Source organism: Tachyglossus aculeatus, chromosome 21 (assembly GCF_015852505.1).
Source record: "Tachyglossus aculeatus isolate mTacAcu1 chromosome 21, mTacAcu1.pri, whole genome shotgun sequence".
In the NCBI taxonomy this organism is placed as follows: domain Eukaryota; kingdom Metazoa; phylum Chordata; class Mammalia; order Monotremata; family Tachyglossidae; genus Tachyglossus; species Tachyglossus aculeatus.
Genome location: NC_052086.1, coordinates 15,577,808 through 15,592,501, shown reverse-complemented (window position 1 = coordinate 15,592,501; position 14,694 = coordinate 15,577,808). Strand labels below are relative to the sequence as shown.

The window sequence follows — 14,694 nt, the reverse complement described above, 5'->3', positions numbered from 1 at the left end:
AGAAAGGAACTTATTTCCTGGCTTCACACAGAGATTCGTTCAGCTGTAGATATTCTGTTTTTCATCATCCTGCTCAGTAGTTGGGGAAATTCCAAGTTGGGATGTTGAAGAATATACCTTAAAACAAACTCCTGTTAATCAATCAGTAGTATTTACTGAGCACTTTCTATTTACAGACACTGTAATAAGCTCTTGGGAGAGTACAATACAACAAAATCAGCAGACACATTCCCTGCCCATAGCGTGCTTAGTCTAGAGGGGGAGATAGACATTAATATGAACAAATAATTTATTGAGCCTGTCTTGCCACTAGACTAAGTTCCTTGGGTGCAGGGATCATGTCTACCAACTCTGTGGTATTGTACTCTCTCAAGTGCTTAGTTCAGTGCTCTTCCCACAGTAAGCACACAAAAATGCCATTGATATTTGAAGATGGTATTGCTGATTGTGAGGTTCCTTCCTCACGGATCACTGAAAATATAACCTCTTTTGCACCATGCACTGAAAAAATAGTAGGGCATATTTTCTAAGCCCTTTCTCAATTGTTGTGAGCAATGTGTTTTCAAAAGGTACTGCCAAAAATCCCTTCTGTATCTTTAGCCACTGAGAGACCACTGTTGGCTGCTTGCTTACAAAGCACTGTAGTTAAGGGTTGGTGGGAAGGGAAAGGGAGAACTCACCTTTATTAGGGCACACAGTTGATTTATTTTGTTGTAGTAGCGATGGGTTGATCTGAGACACTGTTACATGCTTACCCATTTCACATGTAGCCAACAGCATGTATTTCGAGATGGTGGGCAGAGGTTCCAGATTTTAGCTCCCTCCTTAACCCCCCCCCCCCCAACAAATCTCTTGCCCTGGCCATGTTAGTTCATTGTCAGCGTAAATTTTCCCCTCCAGCCCCCTCTATGCCTTTCCTCTCCTTCCCAACAATACCTCAAGAAGAAATCTCCCTCTGCCTCTCAATTCCTCCCCCCTCCACCTGTGCTTCTAAACCCATCCCTTCTCCATAAAGCAGTTGCCTCCCCTCTTCCCTCCCTCATCACCCTCTTCAACCACTCACTTTCCAGTCGTTCCTCCCTCACTGTTTTCAAGCATGCCCATGTAGCCCCCATCCTATTCAGTTATCACCCCATCTTCCCCCTTCGTTCCTCCCCAAACTGCTGGAGTAAGTTTTACACACTTGCGGCCGCCACTTCTTCCCCTCCAACTCTCTCCTTGACCTCCTGCAATCTGGCTTCTGTGGCTTCACCACTTTAAAGGCACCAATGTCCTTCTTGCCAAATCCGACGGCCAGTACTCCATACCACTCCTCCCTTCTGCTGCCTTCTGGAAACATTATATAACCTTGTCTTCACCGAAACAGTCCTTTCCTTGTTCTGTCTCTGTGACCGCTCCTTCTCAGTCTTTTCTGTAGGCTCCTCTTCTGCCTCCCACCCTCTAACTGTGAGGATCCCTCAAGGCTCAATTCTGGGTCTCCTTCTGTTCTTCATTCACACTTACTCCTTTGGAAACCTCATTCACTCCTGTGGCTTCAGCTGCCATCTCTTTGCAGATGATTCCCAAATCTGCTTCTCCAGCCCCTATCTCTCTCCTTCTCTGCAGTCTCATATTTCCTCTCAACGCAACTCAGCTCAACTGGGATAGCCCACTGACATCTCCTACTTAACATGTCCAAAATAGAACTCCTCACCTTCCCACCCAAACCCTCTCCTCCCCTTGACTTTCCCATCACTTCAGACAGCATCACCGTTCTCCCTGTCTCACAAACCTGTTACCTAGGCATTATCCTCAATTCTTCTTGCTCATTCAACCCACATGTTCAATCTGTTACCAAATCCTGTCGGTTCTACTTTCACAACATCACAAGAATCCACCCTTCCTCTCCATCGAAATTGTCACCATGCTGATCCGAGCACTCAACATTTTCCATCTTGATTACTGCATCAGCTTCCTTGCTGACTTCCTTAATTCCTGTCTCTGCCTTCTCCAGTCTGCACCCCACTCCCCTGCCCAGATCATTTTTTGGATAAACCTTAGGGTCCATATCTTTCCACTCCTCAAAAACTTCCAGTGGTTGCCTATCCCCCTCCGCATTAAACAAGCTTCTTAACATCAGTTTTAAGACACCCAATCAGCTCTCTTCCTCTTACCTAACCTCCCTAATTTATTTGTGCTACTAACCACCCCACCCACTCTGCTCCTCTAATGCCAACCTACACTCTCTGTACCACGATCTCATCTGTGGTGCCACTAAACCCTTGCCCACGTTCTCCCTTAGGCCTGGAACGCCCTCCCGCTTCATATCCAACAATCCATTACTCTCCCCACCTTGAAAACCCCCCGAAAATCACACCTCCCACAAGAGGCCTTCCCAGATAAAGCCCATTATTTCCCCTATCCACTCTCCCCTTTGCTTTGACTGGGCGCTTGGCAATGTCCCGACCCCACAACACTTATGTAAATATTCTTATAATCAATCATGTTTATTGAGTGCTTACTATGTGCAGAGCACTGTACAAAGCACCTGGGAGAGTACAACAGAGTTGGTAAATACGTCCCCTGCCCGTAATGCTACTGTTTCCCCATCAATCAGTCAATCTATTGTATTTATTGAGCACTTACTGCGTGCAGAGCACTGTACTAAGTGCTTGGGGGAGAGTACACTCTCCACTCAAATTGCCGCTGTGCTGATCCAAACACTCGACATTTTCCATCTTGATTACTGCATCAGTCTCCTCGCTGAGTTCCTTGCATCCTGTCTCTGTCTTCTTCAGTCTGCACTCCACTTTGCTGCCCAGGTCATTTTTCTGAAAAGTCTTCAGGTCCATATCTCCCCACTCCTCAGAAATTCCCTGCTCACAATGAGCCTACAGTCTAGGGGGGGAAAAGATGATGTGGCCATAGGAGAAATGAAAATTTGTTTTAGTGTCTGTCTCCCCCTGTAGTCTGTAAGCCCCTCATGGGCAGGGATCATATCTACCACTCTGTTTTGTCATATTTTCCCAAGCGCTTTAGTGCTCTGCACACAGTAAGTGCTCAATAAGTACCATTGATTGGTTGATTGTTACCCTCCCCTGCCTGTCAAGATGCACGTCAAGATGATCATTGTCTGCACAGTTGAATTCATTATTCACGAATGGTAGGGGAATGCCTCCCGGGGAGATAGCATCAGTCAGAGAGGTTTCTAACCCAAGAGCCATCTCAGGTGTCTCGTGCTAGACAGGCTCAGTAGAAATCCTGAAAATCTTATCAGACAGATAATTGCTCTCCCCCACTTCATAGCCTTTTTGAAGGCACAGCTCCTCCAAGAAGCCCTCCCTGACTAAGCCCTCCTCTCCTCTTTTCCATTCCCTTCTGCGCAGCTCTAACTTGCTCCTTCATTCATCCTCCCTCCCAACCCCACAGCACATATGTATAGATCTGTATATATCTGTAATTTATATATCTATTTATATTAATATCTGACTCCTCCTCTAGACTGTGAGCTCGTTGTGGGCATGAATGTGTCCATTTGTTGTTATATTGTATTGTCCCAGGCACTTTCAACCTACGCATCAGGCAAAAACTCCTCACTCTCGGCCTCAAGGCTGTCCATCACCTCGCCCCCTCCTACTTCACCTCCCTTCTTTCCTTCTCCAGCCCAGCCCGCAGCCTCCGCTCCTCGGCCACCGCTAACCTCCTCACTGTGCCTCGTTCTCACCTGTCCCGCCGTCGACCTCCGGCCCACGTCCTCCCCCTGGCCTGGAACGCCCTCCCTCCGCACATCCACCAAGCTAGCTCTCTTCCTCCCTTCAAAGCCCTACTGAGAGCTCACCTCCTCCAGGAGGCCTTCCCAGACTGAGCCCCCTCTTTCCTCTCCCCCTCTCCACCCCCCCACCCTACCTCCTTCCCCTCCCCACAGCACCTGTATATATGTTTGTACAGATTTATTACTCTATTTATTTTACTTGTACATATTTACTATTCTATTTATTTTGTTATGTGCATCTAGCTTTACTTCTATTTATTCTGATGACTTGACACCTGTCCACATGTTTTGTTTTGTTTGTCTCCCCCTTCTAGACTGTGAGCCCGTTGTTGGGTAGGGACCATCTCTATATGTTGCCAACTTGTACTTCCCAAGCGCTTAGTACAGTGCTCTGCACACAGTAAGCGCTCAATAAATACAATTGAATGAATGAATGAATGAACTTAGTACAGTGCTTTGCACACAGTAAGTGCTCAATAAATGCGATTGAATGAATGAAAATAGCCGGCTAATGCAGGCAGCAGAGACTACAGCGGCTACTAGGCAGGTACCCTGGCAACCACATTAATTGGGCACAGTGGCACAGCATTGTTACAATGCTGCAGTCCTCTCGGCCTAAGTGGTACTGTATGTAAAATTCTGGTGTGCATTTCACAGTGTGTTGTCTCCCTCCCTGCCTACTCAATGAATTCACTGCCCAACAGGACATGAATGGCAGGACTATTACTAGCACTGTATCACTCAGTAGCGTTTATTGAACTTTACTGACTGTACAGCACTGTACTAAGCGCTTGGGAAGCACAATACAGCAGAGTTGGGAGATGTGATTCCTGCCCACGAGGACTTTACAATCTACGAAGTCTATAATCTATATACAGACTATAATCCCTCTGCCCAAATTATCGGTCTTAAAGTTTGTGACCGGCACAAGTCCCATTTGCCTTTTCACAGGAGATGTTTCCACCATCATTGTCACCCCTGCTGGATGAAACTTGTGTTTATTTCACTCTTTTGGAGTCACTCTCATTTTGAGCTCCAAGACAGTCTCCCCGTTTCTAATTGCCGCGCCCCAAGACGACCCGCCTTCCATTGCTGACTTCTGTCTCTGAAATGCCGTGTCATTTGAGATGGAGAATAGGCATGGCTTAGTGGATAGAGCCCGGGCCCGGGAGTCAGAAAGTCATAGGTTCTAATCCCAGCTCTGCCACTTGACTGCTGTGTGACCTTAGGCAAGTCACTTCACTTCTCTGTGCCCCAGTTACCTCATCTGCAAAATGAGGATTGAGACTGTGAGCCCCACGTGGGACAGGGACTGTGTCCAACTCAATTTGCTGGTAATCACTCCAGCGCTTAGTACAGTGCCTGTCATATAGTAAGCACTTAACATATGCTGCAGTTATTATTTTGTTTCATTACGTGTGTCATTAAGAGCATTTACAGAGTTTAAAGCACCGGTATCACTGTCTGCCAGCAAGACCTGAAAGGTATCTTTATTAATCCTGCTATGTATTGCACCGTGTGCCGTTCTCTCAACTCCTGGTATGTCGGCTGAAATGTACCCAAAGAAATATCCAAACCACCCAGGTGATCAGATGTCAAATTCCCAGGGAAGGAAGAAATGTGCCAGGAACTTCATGGGCAACAACAAAGCAGCCCTATTAAGGCAAGAAACCCAATCTGCCTCTGTCACTGTGACTGATGATTAGGGTACCTTGGGAATACAGGCTTCCAGGCAGCCTTTAAGAATGTGAATGCTATCAGGAAGAAAAAACAAAAAGAGAGAAAGGACTAAGAGCTACTTGTGGTGAAACAAACAATAGAACAACACCAGGCAAATCCTTGCAACCCTGAGAAAAGGGATGCATATCTGGGACTAAATCGTGGAATCCAGAATGAGCTATAAAAAGCAAGTGGTAGGATGCCAAGGTTGAAGAGAAACTACACTAAGCAGACCGAAACCAAACTAAGGACTTCCATTCATCTCCACAGAGAGTCTGCAGACCTACGCCCCACCACCACTCTCCTGAATGGTGGCAGTGGCTCTTTATCCACGTCACACAAGGCAAAGAAGGAATCTTAAAGAAATGGCAACAGAACTTCAATTGTCTCCTTAATCCACCTTCCATCTTTGAGGTCAAAGTCACCGGTCAACCCCTGCGAAGAGAGCCACGGGAATGGCAAAACTCCTGGATCTATGGAATACCAGCCTGGAAGGGGATTTTCTGCACAGAAAGGGAACACTGGAGGAATCATCATCATCAATCATCAATCGTATTTATTGAGCGCTTACTATGTGCAGAGCACTGTACTAAGCGCTTGGGAAGTACAAATTGGCAACATATAGAGACAGTCCCTACCCAACAGTGGGCTCACAGTCTAAAAGGGGGAGACAGAGAACAAAACCAGACATACTAACAAAATAAAATAAATAGAATAGCAATGTACAGGTAAAATAAATAAATAAATATAGTAATAAATATGTACAAACATATATACATATATACAGGTGCTGTGGGGAAGGGAAGGAGGTAAGATGGGGGGGATGAAGAGGGGGTCGAGGGGGAGAGGAAGGAAGGGGCTCAGTCTGGGAAGGCCTCCTGGAGGAGGTGAGCTCTCAGCAGGGCCTTGAAGGGAGGACGAGAGCTAGCTTGGCAGATGGGCAGAGGGAGGGCATTCCAGGCCCGGGGGATGACGTGGGCCGGGGGTCGATGGCGGGACAGGCGAGAACGAGGTATGGTGAGGAGATTAGCGGCGGAGGAGCGGAGGGTGCGGGCTGGGCTGGAAAAGGAGAGAAGGGAGGTGAGGGAGGAGGGGGCGAGATGATGGACAGCCTTGAAGCCCAGGGTGAGGAGTTTCTGCCTGGGAGGGCTATGACTTTGAAAACTATTGTGGCCCTGAGCCCCCAGATCAAGGGGCAGTTCCTGAGACCACAGCATCTCTCCCTCCCTTCCCACCCACCCATTTCCAAGAAGAATACCTGTCATGGGGAAGTGAGGCAGTTTTAAGCCTGTGTTTCCAAAATTCAGAATGGTGGAACAGTTGAGCTTATTTGGGCCAAGGATTGTCCATTCTGGATGTGAAGAGCCTGAGGAATGTACTAATAGAGTGCTGAATTTGTCCAATTATTCCTTTGTCATTGTGTTTTTCCTCATTCTTCCTGTCTGCCACTCACCTTATACATTGTGTCTCCCCCAGGGGCCAGGTACCATAGCCTATTCAATATCCTTGAACCCCTTTCTTGTATTTAGTAAGGTGCTTGGCATAAAGTCAGCACTTCACAGATACAACATCCTTCTCCTTCTCTCACTATTCTCCGTTGCTGACAAGATCCTAGCCAGAGTATTCCGTGATCTACAACTGAAGAACATTATTCACCATGCGTTAAGTGCATAGTACATAGTAATAATAATAATAATGGTATTTGTTAAATGCTTACTATGGGTCAAGCACTGTTCTAAGCGCTGGGGTAGATACAAGCTTATCAGGTTGGACACAGTTCCTGTCCCACATGGGGCTCACAGTCTTAATCCCCATTTTACAGATGAGGTAACAGGCTCAGAGAAGCGAAGTGACTTACCTAAGATCACACAGCAGACAAGTGACAGAGTCAGGATTAGAACCCAGTTCCTTCTGATTCCCAGGCCAGGGCTCTCTCCACTAGGCCATGCGATAGATTCCATCAATTAATTGATCCATTACCAGAATCAAAATGTAACCTCAGACCACAGTGGGACACAGCAGACATCATCTTTGCTGCCCACCAACTTAGGCTGATAGCCATTTTTAAGATGATTTATCTGATAAATTTGCACCTAGCACTCAATAAAACCAGCGAGTGATTGATTTGCCAAGATCCCTCTAGATTGTAAGCTCATTGTGGGCAGGGATGTGTCTGTTATATTATTCTGTTGTTTTCTCCCAAGTGCTTGGTACAGGTATGGTAAGCAATCTGTAGTATTTATTGACCGATTGATCCTGACAATATTCCACGATGATGTGTCCGACCATGCCAGATACTGAGTAGTCTTGAGTTGTGATTGTTCTCGAGACACACGCACATGTGCATGCAAATGGTTATTCAGAATGTATGGGTGTTTTCATTAAGGTGTCGGCTTTTGGAGTCAAAAATGAGGTAATTTCAGAGTAATTAGGTTTTATCTTTTAAATTCAGTTTAAACAAGCTTAATTTTGTTCTTTAGCCCTTGAGTTTTACGATGAATATTAAATAATATCTGCCTGGGAGGTGTTTCTTCAATAATATTTGCGAATGAGAAAACAATCGTTTGTCATCACGACTACTGAGAAATATAGCGATACTAAGACAGCTGTGTTTTGGGCAATCAGACTTAACGATATCCTAATTTCGGTTTTGTGGTGAGTCCGGGTGTATTGAAGCGTGAAAAATGATGACACGGTCCACAAGAGATAAGCAAAATGTGACGAGTATCACAGCTACCCACGGAAACTCCAGGCTCCACAGAGTGGAAAGAAGGGAAATCCCCCCAGAAAAAAAAAATTCTAACATTTAAAAACAATCAAAATTTCTAGATATATTCCAAAATACACAAATGTTCATATTGACCACAGTGGAGTTCTGGGAATGCATCGCAGAAATGCTCAGCGTGGCTTTTGCACATATTAAGTGCTTAATAAATGCCATCATCATTATTATTATTATTATTATTAAGAGCCCGGGCTTTGGAATCAGAGGTCATGGGTTCCAATTCCGGCCCTGCCACTTGTCAGCTGTGTGACTTTAGGCAAGTCACTTCACTTCTCTGTGCCTCAGTGACCTCATCTGTAAAATGGGGATTAAGACTGTGAGCCCCACCTGGGATGACCTGGTAACCTTGTATCTCCTCCAGCGCTTAAAACAGTGCTAGGCATGTAGTAAGCTCTTAACAAATACCATCATTATTATTTTTCTGTCCTAGTTTTGCTAAGTCAACTTAAACTCATGAATCAACTTAGATCCGTTTTGGTGGTGAAAAAGTTAAAAACGCTAACTTAAAAAAATTTAGTTTTGGGGTGCTTAAAGTCTAAATTTTAATAGAAATTGGGTTAAATGTGGTAAAATCTAAAAAATTTTCTTCAAATTATCAAAATATTAACCCCCTGTATGCACAGATTGGTATTGTGCTGACATTGGTTCAAGATGAAACAGACAATCAATCAATCGTATTTATTGAGCGCTTACTGTGTGCAGAGCACTGTACTAAGCACTTGGGAAGTACGAGTTGGCAACATATAGAGACAGTCCCTACCCAACAGTGGGCTCACAGTCTAGAAGGGGGAGACAGAGAACCAAACCAAACATATTAACAAAATAAAATAAATAGAATAGATATGTACAAGTAAAATAAATAGAGTAATAAATATGTACAAACATATATACAGGTGCTGTGGGGAAGGAAGACAAGATAACTAACCCAAGTGCAGTTTCCAAATTTCTAGCCATGATCAAATAAAAAAAGGCACAGCCATTTGCAATAACATTGAAGATCTTGTCATTTAAACAAGTACACTCATTTCCCCATAACCTGAAGTTTGTGTTCTTGGTAAACCCGGGTTTTAGTTCACACACACCTTGATCAGTGCCACAAGGATGTGTACAGTGGTTTCTTCCAAATTGCACTGTGAACTGTTGTCTAGACAGATTTTAAGAAGAGAGTTGCCTAATAGTATCCTAATCAAAATGCTTAGGGAAAAAGCTATGGAAGAGCATTTTAACCTCTCCAGAGAATGAGTTTATGATTAATCAAAGGGGATATATTGAACGCTTGTTATTTAGCAGAGCACTGTAGTAAGTGCTTGAGAGAGTACATTATAAGAGTTGGTAGACATATCCGCTGCCCACAAGGAGCTTACAGTCTAGATAGTTGCTAAAACAACTCTTTGTTAAAGTATTCTTCTACTTAAATTGTATTTAGCAGTGGTGGAAATGCCCACTTTTAGCACAAATGACACAAACTGTGTTGTTGTCGTGCTTCTCTGTCAAATACCCTTTTCTTTCCTTGCTTCCTGCATAAAAAGTGGTTTCTCCCCTTCATTGTTTTTGACTTGGTTTCTTGTGCTGACTGTTTTTTTTTTTTTCTCTGTAAGCATATTTTCGGGTGGGTTATCATTTGACTTGGGTTTTCCTGTCTCTCGAAGTATTTATTTTATTTCCATGCTCCCTTAACTCCCCCTCACTTCCCCACTGTGAGCATTTTGCTTTTCATCCCTAAGCAGCCTTGGGCTTTTAGAAGACTGTAGTTGCAGCACAGAATCCATCAGATCAGATGTTCTCTCCCTGTTCATTTTGTGTTTTTTTTTTTCTCCTTTTTCCTGCACTTTTTCTTTTCTGTCCTCCTACCAGCTTTCTTCCTCTTTCCCCTCTTTCTTTCTTCATCCAGTCCCAGCCTCCTGATTCACTCCTGGTGAAGCTGTGTGTCCTCCTTTGCTTTATTCTCTTTTAGTTGGTTTACTCTTCCTTTCTCTTGTTGTGCCCACTTCTTGTCATCCCACCTACTCTCCTAGCAGAGAAGGAAAGAGAAGATTAACAGAGAAACAGCTTGGCCTAGTGGATAGAGCTTGGGCTTGGGAGTCTGAAGGTCCTGGCTTCTAATCTTGGCTCTGTCACTTGTCTGCTCTGTGAACTTGGGTAAGTCACTTCAGTTCTCTGTGCCCCAGTTACCTCATTTGTAAAATGGGGATTGACTGGGAGCCCCATGGGGGCCATGGACTGTGTTCAACCTGATTAGCTTGTATATACCCCAGCACTTCATTCATTCAATTGTATTTATTGAGTGCTTACTGTGTGCAGAGCACTGTACTAAGCACTTGGAAAGGGCAATTCAGCAATGAAGAGAGACAATCCCTGCCCACAACAGGCCAACAGTCTAGAAGGGGGGAGACAGATATCAAAACAAGTACAAGCACTTAAGTACAATGCCTGGCACATAGTAACAAATATCATTTTTTAAAAAAAGAGAGAGATCAAGGAAGGGCTGATCCTCTCTTTGAAGCCTGCTCTCTCCAGAGCCCCTCATCCCCTTCTCCCTTTCCTAATAATAATAAGAATTATGATATTTGTTAAGTACTTACTATGTGAAGCAGCGTGGCTCAATGGAAAGAGCACGGGCTTTGGAGTCAGAGGTCATGGGTTCAAATTCTGGCTCCACCAATTGCCAGCTGTGTGACTTTGGGCAAGTAACTTAACTTCTCTGTGCCTCAGTTACCTCATCTGTAAAATGGGGATTGACAGTGAGCCCCCCACCATGGGACAACCTGATCACCTTGTAACCTCCCCCGCGCTTAGAACAGTGCTTTGCACATAGTAAGTGCTTAATAAATGCTATTATTATTATTATTATTATTATTATTATTATTATTATTATTATTATGTGCCAGACATTGAACTAAGCACTGGGATGGATACAAGAAAATCAGGTTAATAATAATTTTTGTTGGCCATTCTGGCTGCCACTGCACTAATGATTTTAAGGATCAATGAGATCTCTTTCCTCTTTTCTGAGCCGTGACAATTTGCTAACATCTTGACCCCTTGGTTTTATCTGGACATACTGCTGCTCACATACATCTGACAGAACTGAATGCCATTTGAAAATTTGGGAGATTTCCCTGCACTCTCCTACATTTTGAATCATTTATGAAGATGCTAAGAGCACCAATCTTAGCACCGATCCCTGGAGGGTGACACATTTTATACGTTTCCATCCCCCAAAGTGGCCATTTACCCTTTGTTTCCTTTTAGCCAGCTTTCTATCGTTCATTCATTCATTCAGTTGTATTTATTGAGCGCTTACTGTGTGCAGAGCACTGTACTAAGCACTTGGGAAGTACAAGTTGGCAACATATAGAGACGGTCCCTACCCAACAGTGAGCTCACAGTCTAGAAGTGCTTATTAAGTGCTTACTATGTGCAAAGCATTGTTCTGAGCACTGGAGAGGTTACAAGGTGATTGGTTTGTCCCATAGGGGACTCACAGTCTTAATCCCCATTTTACAGATGAGGTAACTGAGGCCCAGAGAAGTTAAGTGCCTTGCCCAAAGTCACACAGTTGACAATTGGCGGAGCCAGGATTTGAACCCATGAACTCTGACTCCAAAGCCCGTGCTCTTTCCACTCAGCCATGCTGCTTCTGTATCCAGTATAAACCATTTCCACCAATCCCACAATCTTTTTTTCTTAAAAAAAGCAACAAGCGTTTGGTGTGTAACTTAAGGGCCTTTTGAAAAAAAAATATGTGTGCTACATGTACTTTGTTTTTTCCCTCTTTCCACTTAATGACCTCTTCAAAGAATTCCAGCAGATTGTTGAGGCATGACTTCCTCTTACAGAAACCACGTTGTCCTTCCCCCAAGGGTTGTTTTTCTAAATGCTCATTAATCCAAGACTTAATTTTAGATAATACTGATTTTCCAGGAGTGTGTGTGTGTGTGTTTGTGTGTGTGTGTGTGTGTGTGTGTGTGTGTGTGTGTGTGTGTCAGGGGGAGGGGAGGCGGGGGGGGGGGCTACCAGTATCAAATTCTCAGGATTCATTCATTCATTCAATCATATTTATTGAGTGCTTACTGCATGCAGAGCACTGTACTAAGTGCTTGGGAAGTACAAGTTGGCATCATATAGAGACGGTCCCTACCCAACAGTGGGCTCACAGTCTAGAAGATGTTAGCAAATTGTCTCAGCTCAGAAAAGAGAAGAGGAAAGAGATCTCATTGATCCTTAAAATCATTAGTGTAGTGGCAGCCAGAATGGCCAACAAAAATACAAGGTGTCCCCAGAAAAGAGATAGTAAATAAAACAGAAGGCAGTTTGTCACACCATAAAATCACGTGTCCATCCTTCCGGCTCTGTCCTTATTGATCCTCTGGCTTTCCTGATCTGTTAAGTAGTTTTTGTCTGCTTGCGTCTCCTATTAAATTGTAAGGTCCTCAAAGGCAGGAATGTGGCATGTTCCTTTTGTTCTTGCCTTCACTTTTTTACACAGCTGAAAGCAAACAGAAACACGCACTTTTTTCACACCTTGACATTAAAGCAAGTGCCAACTTCAGTGCCACCTCAGAGTTCAAGTGGATGTAGTTAAAGCGGACAGAAGCATATGAGCTGTCCTCATCCTATCCCGACTGGATTACTGCATCAGCCTCCTCTCTGATCTTCCATCCTCCTGCCTCTCCCCACTTCAATCTATACTTCACGCTGCTGCCCAGATCATCTTTGTGCAGAAACGCTCTGGGCATGTTACTCCCTTCCTCAAAAATCTCCAGTGGCTACCGATCAACCTACACATCAGGCAAAAACTCCTCACCCTCGGCTTCAAGGCTGTCCATCACCTCGCCCCCTCCTACCTCACCTCCCTTCTCTCTTTCAACAGCCCAGCCCGCACCCTCCGCTCCTCTGCCGCTAATCTCCTCACCGGGCCTAGTTCTCGCCTGTCCCACCATCGACCCCCAGCCCACGTCATCCCCTGGGCCTGGAATGCCCTCCCTCTGCCCATCCGCCAAGCTAGCTCTCTTCCTCCCTTCAAAGCCATACTGAGAGCTCACCTCCTCCAGGAGGCCTTCCCACACTGAGCCCCCTCCTCCCTCTCCCCCTCCCCATCCCCCTGCCTTACCTTCTTCCCTGCCCCACAGCACCTGTATATATGTTTGTACATATTTATTACTCTATTTTACTTGTACATATTTACTATTCTGTTTATTTTATTTTGTTAATGTGTTTTGTATTGTTGTCTGACTCCCCCTTATAGACTGTGAGCCCACTGTTAGGTAGGGACCATCTCTACATGTTGCAAACTTGTACTTCCTAAGCGCTTAGTACAGTGCTCTGCACACAGTAAACGCTCAATAAATTCGATTGAATGAATAAATGAATATGAGCCACAAAGGCAGCCAACTCTTCCAGCTCGCCTTCTCTCGGAACCTCCCTAATAGGTCTCTAAAGTGCTTAACAAATGCCATCATCATCATTATTATTTTTTTACATCTCAATTTTCTTCTGGGCTCAGCAACTTCTATCAGTTTACTCCCTCAACTTCTCTGCTGGCAGGTTTCTGGGTGACTTCTCTTATGCCTGCCCGCAGACAGAATTGAAAAGGAAAATGACCAAAAACATCCTTTTAAGCAGGTACAGTTGAAATATGAATGGTTGGAAATGTATTTGAAAATTATTTTTATGGGAATTCAATATGTTGATATCAAGGAATTTTAAAATGAAGGTAAAATTTAAAGGAGGATAAATATAGGATATCATTGTGTAACCTGGTTGGGATGTTACTGATCAGTTTAATTCTATTTTAGATTACATCAGAAATAGTCTGTTTAGAAAGTCCATTAGGTTTTTTCTCTTTGCACTTGAATGGTTATCACCTTGGAGTTCTCTGAACAAGAAGAAATGTCAAACATGCCTTTTTTAAAAAAATAGTATTTGTTAAGTGCTTACTACGTGCCAGGCACTGTACTATCTACTGGGGTGGATACAAGATCATCAGGTTGGACACAGTCCAGGTTTCACATGGAGCTCGCAGTCTTGATCCCCATTTTATGGCTGAGATTATAGGCACAGAGAAGCTAAGACTTGCCCAAGGTCATTCAGCAGACAAGTGGCAGGGCCAGGATTAGAAACCAAGTCCTCTGACTCCTGGGCCTATTCCCCTTTACCCTAGGCCATAGCTGTTTTGACATTTATTCTCTGGGAAGAGCAGCTCTGAAATGTGTGTGATTATTGGTTGTAGCTAGGTTTTAAGCATCAGTAGTATATGTTCCCAAGTTCACTTCATGGCTTAGCATTTAGTGCAGTGTTTTCAAACGGTTAATTTGAAAGCTGCCAGAGTCCTCCCACACCTCCCCATCTCCCTCTCCTCCTCAGGAAATCATGAAGAATATCCAGGAAGGTAGGGGATGTTTGAGGTGAGTGTGACTTCTTAATACAGCCTCCGCCC

General features: G+C 44.3%; 1 protein-coding gene across 2 annotated transcripts in view; it reads left to right on the top strand.

Annotated features, from left to right (window-relative positions):
• The window catches only part of EPN2 (epsin 2), a 120,524-nt gene that overhangs the window by 24,243 nt on the left and 81,587 nt on the right, over window positions 1-14,694 (top strand). Inside the window, exon 1 of one of the 2 annotated variants that reach the window (XM_038762654.1) lies at window positions 13,802-13,880. The exons of the other annotated variant lie outside the window; for it this stretch is intronic. The gene's annotated coding sequence lies outside the window, so the exon portion shown is untranslated. Of the gene's footprint in view, window positions 1-13,801; window positions 13,881-14,694 lie in introns of those variants that run through there. 2 annotated transcript variants of the gene reach the window in all.